The 7555-nt window shown below is 45.2% G+C and overlaps 1 non-coding gene across 1 annotated transcript; it reads right to left on the bottom strand.

Annotated features, from left to right (window-relative positions):
* Positions 1–7151: 7151 nt before the first annotated feature.
* Positions 7152–7315, bottom strand: LOC119454691 (U1 spliceosomal RNA). Its single transcript, XR_005192623.1, has one exon. It is a non-coding gene; the product is annotated as a U1 spliceosomal RNA (small nuclear RNA).
* Positions 7316–7555: the final 240 nt, after the last annotated feature.

The raw sequence follows: 7555 nt of genomic DNA, 5'->3' as shown, positions 1-7555 counted from the left end.
CTGAGTTGTCAGTAGTGCTGTTTTTTATTTGTATTTCGTTCATCAGGCTGCCCACCTGATACTGACTTGTTCATATACAGTAGAATCTCGCTGATACGCTTCTGCATAATGCGTTTTTTGGGGTAATATGTTTTTATTATATACGATTTTCGGATGATACGTTTTATTTTCCAGTTCCCATGAAGTTCATATCAACGAGATTCCACCGTATGAACACGAGGCTCTGGCTATGTATGGCAAGTCATACCCTCGTGTTCTATACTCTGTCTCACAAAATCCGTACATTGCAGCATAAGCCGCGAGTTGCATCAGTCGACCAGGAATGACAACCAGAAAGGCTTCTGTTCACTCCTAATCGCTCTGTTCATGACGCTGACCAAATGGAAGCATCGTGAAAGGCTTAGCAGTGCACAGTGGGTGAACCCGTTCCCTTCTCTGGAACCACACACAGCTGGCTCTTGTTACTCTTTGGCTGACATGAGCCCTAGCCTTCACTACAGGGCACGGAGTTCGCAATGCAGAGAGTAGTATTTTCGTCCACTTGGCCACCTTGACTCAAGGAAAGAAACGGCAGTGCCACCTGCCCACTGAAGGGCTCACTGTGCTTCACTCGCGCCCCGAAGCGATTCCTGAGCAAAATTATTGTATAACCAGATTCTCTCATGTCTGCAAAGGTGCACTAAAATGAATGTGTACTTCTCGAGCAACTCTGACAAAAAGTTACTTGAGAAAGAAGTGTTATCATAATGCACTGTGTTCTTCAGTAAAAGGGCAGGGCCATGCTTCACTCGATGAAGTTGAGAGAGAGAGAGAGAGAAAGTTTAATGGGTGTACAAAATTGTGCTGGGGTGCTCCCAGTCGGGAGGCCTTGGTTGTGGGTGGTATCCTTAGTCCAGGACCCTATGAGCCGTAGCCACCCAGCATGTTCTCTTGACCAGATCAAGCTGGTCCTGGGCGTCTATGCCGGAGAGCAAAGCTTCCCACTGTTGTGTCTTCGGGTATGAGTTTGTTAGCTGGTATGCCCATGGTGGCCTGGTAAGGCATGGCCGGTGCTTTGCTGTCGGGGCAAGTGTATGGATAATGTGTAGGATACAGGGTGCGATACATAGCATGCAGTGTGGGAACGTTCGTCTAATTGCCTCTACAATGCCGGCTCATCACGCGTGAGTGATGCGTGGGGCGGGGAGAATTTCCGTCCTTGAAGTTGAAGAACTTCGAGCGGAGGCCCATTTGAGAATACGGGGGGCAGCCCTTTGTAGGAAGCCATGGCTTGGTGTGCAGTCGTGAACAAATGAAATGCTAACAATGGGTTGCGCAGTGTAGAACACCTTTCCCAGTTAATCACTCTTTAGAAACATCTAACACTGCCACTTATCCTGTCACCAAGGATGGTACAGGCCTCACACGAAACATACAAGCCAAAATTATGCCAACATTTCATGAAGTGGCGAAAGTGCCTCAGAAATTGATGTGGTAAATTTAGTTAGCCCTAACATGTATTTTGATTGTTCATGATAGTACATCAGTGCCAGTCTTTGGTCAAAGTTCTTGGGTCATGTAACAGAATGGCGTCAGTTGTCCTTTGGCGAGAGATATGATTATACATATGTTAAGTTTGTTGCCCCGGAAGGTTTTGTAATGGTTGTGACATACCTCTGTGTAGATGTGTCTGCCAACTTTGGTGTGTATCGCACAGTTGTTGGAGCACATTCTGCGTGAAATGTGTGCCATGGTGACAATTGCTCATTATCTCGGACTACAAGAGCACCTGAAAGCATCACTTGAATTTCAGAATATACCTCAAAAAGGCAAAGTGAGAGTTAGAGTGCTACAAGTGTGGGGGGCTGCATAACTTAATTAGTTTACCGGCATATAGCTTCTTCAATATATGACTGGTTCTTATTGTATCTGAAAAAAACAAAAAAACTGCACATACACATACACGGCATGCTATATATATATGCTGTAGATGTTGGCATAGTCTAATGGTTTCCCCCACAGATTAAAACCATCTGCACACTAGTTCTCTGCAGAAATTAGCATTTAAGTTGGCATAATTCAGCCCTAATTATATTTTGCTCACAACATTGACCCAGTGCTAGTTTACTCATTGTGGGTTTATAAACTACAATGCCAGTTCTTCTTGTTTTTCTGTTTGTACCATTATAATGTTTCTATAATAAACAATTTGACTGGCCTTGAACACGCATAGCTGCTGTTTGCGATAACAGCAGCAACATGGGAGATCGCCCAAAGAATTCAAGGTGGTGTACTACATCCTCATTTATTGGGATTTTTTTTTTTAACTTTTCTGTGACGCACCAGGCATTCATTCTCGGTAAAGGCAACATATAGGTAGCATAGCTAGAAGATTTAGTGCACATTGAGGGCATGATGGAGGGCCGTAATAAGCACTAGTGCCTCTTTTCAATACACTCGATCAGACAGCTTTAACGTAGCAATTATGAAGTTATTTGGTAGGCTTATAATGAGACATGAAAAAGCAGGGCGGGGGGCTACGTGCTACACTTGAATGTTGCAGGGGAACTAAATTTTTTGCTGTTAGAGCAAAAAACTGGTTGGACAGCTGCAGACTCCAAAATCACGGTACCACAATTCCTCAAACGCGCAACAAATCGGGAACTGAAACATTGATCATTTAAAGTGGAAAATTCAAAAAGAAGGCCAAATTTCTTGGCGGCTAGGCGATTTGTAGCGTGGCCAGTTGAAAAGATTGTTGCCTCGGATGAACGACCAGGAGACAGACATTTATGTTTTCTTCCCTTTTATACCTACTGCCGCCCAGTTCATGGTCGATCCCCTGTAGTGGGTTGAGCCATTACCATAACCATTTCTCGTGTCATGCAGAGAAACATGTCAACATAGCCTACGCGAAGAAGCTGCGCTCCATTTGGCGTATTTGGCGTCCATTTTGAAATGGTCACCTTGAAAGAGGATGTATAATTAGTGATCTTTTGCACATTCAAGGAATTCTGCCACATCATTACAGGGTCAACAGCTATCCGATAAAGCAAAACGAGAAATGCGGTAAACAATTTTTGTGTCAGCTAGTATTCCATTAAACAATGCATGATTTAGAAGGCGCAGAGGTAAAGCACAAAAACGGTCCGTTCCAATTATTATGGCGTAGATAAAGGTGTCGGCTGGACATACGGAGGTATTAGTTATGCTTGTTCTCTTTCGAAATGAAAGAATCTTGCAACAGAAGAATGTTTTGTGTCTGTTAAAGGGACTCTAAAGAGAAACACTGGGTCAATTTAGATTGATAAAGTATTCTCTAAGAACTCTCTATAACTCCATTGATTTCGCATTAATAGGCTGTTTCCTGTGTTAGAGAGAAAACGACGGTCAAAGTTTTATTCTTGAATTCTCTGCCAAAACCTCGGGGCTGGTATGTAAGCTTGACGTCACGGTTGTTTTTTTTTTTTGGCTGTCGTGGTTCAGTATAACAGTTTTTGAAGCTTGCTAGGTTCCGTCTATGTCCCTTTTACAATGCAGTGCATTCGATATTTACGGATAGAAATTTAACTGGGTCCGAGCAGGCGTCGTCAAAATTGATGACGTAACGGCGAACTGTTGGCGGGAACTTGAAGGCGGCAATGCCACCCGCCTGATCGTTACTGCGAATTTTTCCTGCTTACCAATTTAGCATCTATTCATGGTATAAAAGTCTCGTGTTCTGTAGTCTTGGAGTGTCTGTAAAAGTGTCCGCTTAGTGGACTGGCCATTTCGGCGGCCGCCGCTGATTGGCTGGAGCTACACACGAGCGAGAAATAGATTCGCTGCAGGGGGGCGCCTGCCATGTCCTCCTCACTGCAGCTGGTACCCCAGCCCAGCCAATCAGAGAGAGAAGTGCATGAGAAAAAGAATGTTTGGCGCTATCTTTTGCAGCCCTTTAGAGTTTTGTACAGGGAGCCTATACAGTAACTCTACAGCACTTGAGGGGAGCACGGCTCAGCGCCAACCCAATTCAGCATGTCGCATGTCGATAATGTCCACACTTGCAGAGTATACACTCTCTCCTAGAGAACCTGAAGAACGCCTCTGCCATTGTCTGCCATTGATCTGCCTCCTGCGCGCGTGATGCCGGCTGAATGTGGAAGCATCATGGAGAGATCAGTGGCGCGCAATGGGCGAGGTCTTCATCGGAGAACGCGCCACCGGCTCCATCGGATACGGACTGCATGGTTATCATAATCCCGAGCTTAATCCCCTGCACTGCACACAGCACTGCTGCACTAAAATTATGTGTATTTATATCCTTGTAATGCCCAGAGTATCATATATCGGCCACGCAGAGTTCGGTGACTCAAGATGTTGCATTAAAGCGTGGGAAACTTTATGCAAATCCCACAGTTGCGTTTTTGATAAGATGGAGTGGAGTTTCAGCGGTTGATAGTCTAACAAACCAATTATATACTAATTTAGTACAGTAGTTAAATCATAACTGAATTAAAAAAGTATTTAAAGTACAAATATGCTTTCTCCGTGTCAAGAAATAGACGTCAACGATTTGTTTCAATTCTCCTTGATGTGGAGCTATGTTTGGGCATTACAGGGTTTAGCCGACTATACCGTGTATATATACGCTTCTGTGCTGGCTATGCGCCAACTACGAATCGGTATTTACGCGTCGCGACTAAATATTGTGCTCACTTCTTTTTTTTTTTTCGTTTCTGAGAGCAAACATAGATACGTCGAAAGCATGTCGAATATGTGTGACTGAAAGAACCGGCTGGATGACCCAGAAACGCTTGCTGATTCCCCGAAAGCGTTTGCACCACTGGCTGAAAACCACACCGAACGTTATCGTCCAGTCGCTGTATGGGAACAAGCGTGTGATCATTGAGCGAGCTTCAATAAAAGGCATGTACCATGTCCAAACGTATACGTCATTTGTTCGTTACATCACGCGTTCTCGTGACAGTTCTAGGATTCTGCTAATAAAAAATTAGTAGCCCCTCCCCTGTCGAGGAAATGTCGGTAAGCGAAGCTTGTCGTGTGGTTCTTCGGTATTTCTCCGAACGAATTGCACTAACGGGTACCACGTTGTGCTCGAACCACAACCGGTGACACGCACTGCAGCCTGCGGCCCTTTACATGCAATGCCTCGCAACCTAATTCAAGTGTACCAGAGAGCTGGAAGAATGCCAACATTATACCATTCCATAAGAAGGGAGGCGTTAGAGAACTGAAAAATTAGAGGCCCATTAGCTTGCTTTTAGTAGTGTATAAAATATTCACCAAGATAATTTCCAGTAGAATCAGGGCAACACTTGACTTCAATAAACCAGGAGAACAGGCTGGCTTCAGGAAGGGGTATTCTACGGTGAATCGCATTCATGTCATGAATAAGATAATCGAGAAATCTGCGGAGTACAATCAGCCTCTTTGTATGGCTTTCATAGATTATGAAAAGGCATCTGATTCAGTAGATATACCAGCAGTCATAGAGGCATTGCGTAATCGAGGCGTACAGGAGGCATACGTGAATTTCTTGGGGAAATATCTACAAAGATTCCACAGCTATATTGGTTCTCCACAAGAAAAATAGATACCTATCAAGAAAGGAGTTGGGCAAGGAGGCAATCTCTCCAATGCTATTCACTGCATGCTTAGAAGTATTCAAGCTCTTAGACTGGGAAGGCTTAGAGTGAGGATCGACGGCGAATATCTCGGCAACCTTCGGTTCGCAGATGACATTGTCCTATTCAGTAACAATGCGGGCGAATTACAACAAATGATTGGGGACCCTAACCGAGAAAGTGTAAGAGTGGGGTTGAAGATGAATATGCAGAAGACAAAGGTAATGTTCAATAGCCTGCCAAGGGAACAAGAATTCAGGATCGCCAATCAGCCTATAGAGTCTGTAAAGGAGTACGTTTATCTATAGGTCAATTACTCACAGGGGACCCTGATCATGAGAAGGAAATTTACAGAAGAATAAAATTGGGTTGGAGTGCATACGGCAGACATTTGCCAAATCCTGACTGGGAACTTACCACTGTCGTTGAAAATAAAAGTGTACAATCATTGCATTCTACCGGTGCTAAGATATGGGGCAGAAACGTGGAGGTTAACAAAGAAGCTCGAGAGCAAGTTAAGGACCGCACAAAGAGCGATGGAACGAAAAATCTTGGGAGTAACATTAAGAGACAGGAAGAGAGCGGTGTGGATCAGAGAACAAATGGGGATAGACGATATTCTAGTTGACATTAAGCGGAAGAAATGGAGCTGAGCAGGCCATGTAACGCGTAGGATGGATAACCGGTGGACCATTAGGGTTACAGAATGGATACCAAGAGAAGGGAAGCGCAGTCGAGGACGGCAGAAAACCTGGTGGGATGATGAAGTTAGGAAATTTGCAGGCGCAAGTTGTAAGAGGCCTTAATTCGTCCTGCAGTGGACATAAATATAGGCTTATGATGATGATGAAACCAGGAGACCTACATGGTGCAAGATAAATAAGACGATGCCTAGGACAGTTTGTCGTCTTGTATGTGGTAGGAAAAATTAGAAACGTCGTGTCCAAAAGAAAAAAAAAAGGGAGGGGGAGGTTTGTTTCATGACATTTGTTTGTGGATTGTCATTCTCAAAATTCCGAGGAGTAGCAATTGCCAAGAATGCAAGACAAGGTATGAGCAACATGAATGATAGAATGGTGTGGCAAATAACCCGCTTATACCGCATGTCATATGAGAAGGCGCGGCATACACATGTACGTAAATATATTCGGAGGGCCTGCGTGGTTGGGGATGATTTCCTCCGTTACCCGCCGACGCCGGATTTTCTGCGACACGGGGCCCTTAACGCTGTCGCGTTAAAATGCACGAATATCCAGCAGGATCCTACAGCACGAAGATTTCGGAAAAGGGCAGCAGCTGGGATAGGATGGCTGGCTGTCTATGCACACGGGTCAGCAAAGCCGGTATCTTGTAGCGATGCCTTTCCGGTAGTAATGCGTTTTCGCGCTTTGTCAGTGGTCGGAGCGACGGTCCGCTCGCGTTATCAAGGGGATCGGGTGAATGACTATAGTAAAATAAGTCATCGCTACGAAAACACGGCCCAAGTGATTTCACTTCAGCTACAAGTATTCCAATTCAATCGTCTTTCTTTGAATTCTTTAAGGAAGGGGGATAGCGCGAACGCAGTCCCCCACTACCAAAAATTGCATGCCCCATCTGCCCCAGTTTGGGGTAGTGGCAGGGGTCAGCACGAGCGCAGTGCAATGCCCGCGCCTCTCCCTGGGGACACCGCCTAGCTGATCACGGTAATCCCGGCACCAGGTAAGTATGCTTAGAGACGGTCTCGCACGGCCTCCCGACTCCGCGGAGATCGCCATCTTGCTCCAGTTCGGGACGAGTCGTCGAACAAACATTACGCCGTTCCCTCAAGCAGTTTGGTCATTACTTTGGCAAAAGTAGGGAGGCTTTTGACCTCTCCCGCGGTCCTTTTATTGCAACTCGTCTAAAGATGCAGAGAACAATCGGTACGCCTTATTTAGTTGCTCAAAACGGAACGTTTGCGACGACGG

The sequence above is a fragment of the Dermacentor silvarum genome, chromosome 5 (genome assembly GCF_013339745.2).
Source record: "Dermacentor silvarum isolate Dsil-2018 chromosome 5, BIME_Dsil_1.4, whole genome shotgun sequence".
NCBI classification, from domain to species: Eukaryota; Metazoa; Arthropoda; class Arachnida; order Ixodida; family Ixodidae; genus Dermacentor; species Dermacentor silvarum.
The sequence above is the reverse complement of the archived record's forward strand: the minus strand, read 5'-3'. Positions and strand labels throughout refer to the sequence as shown.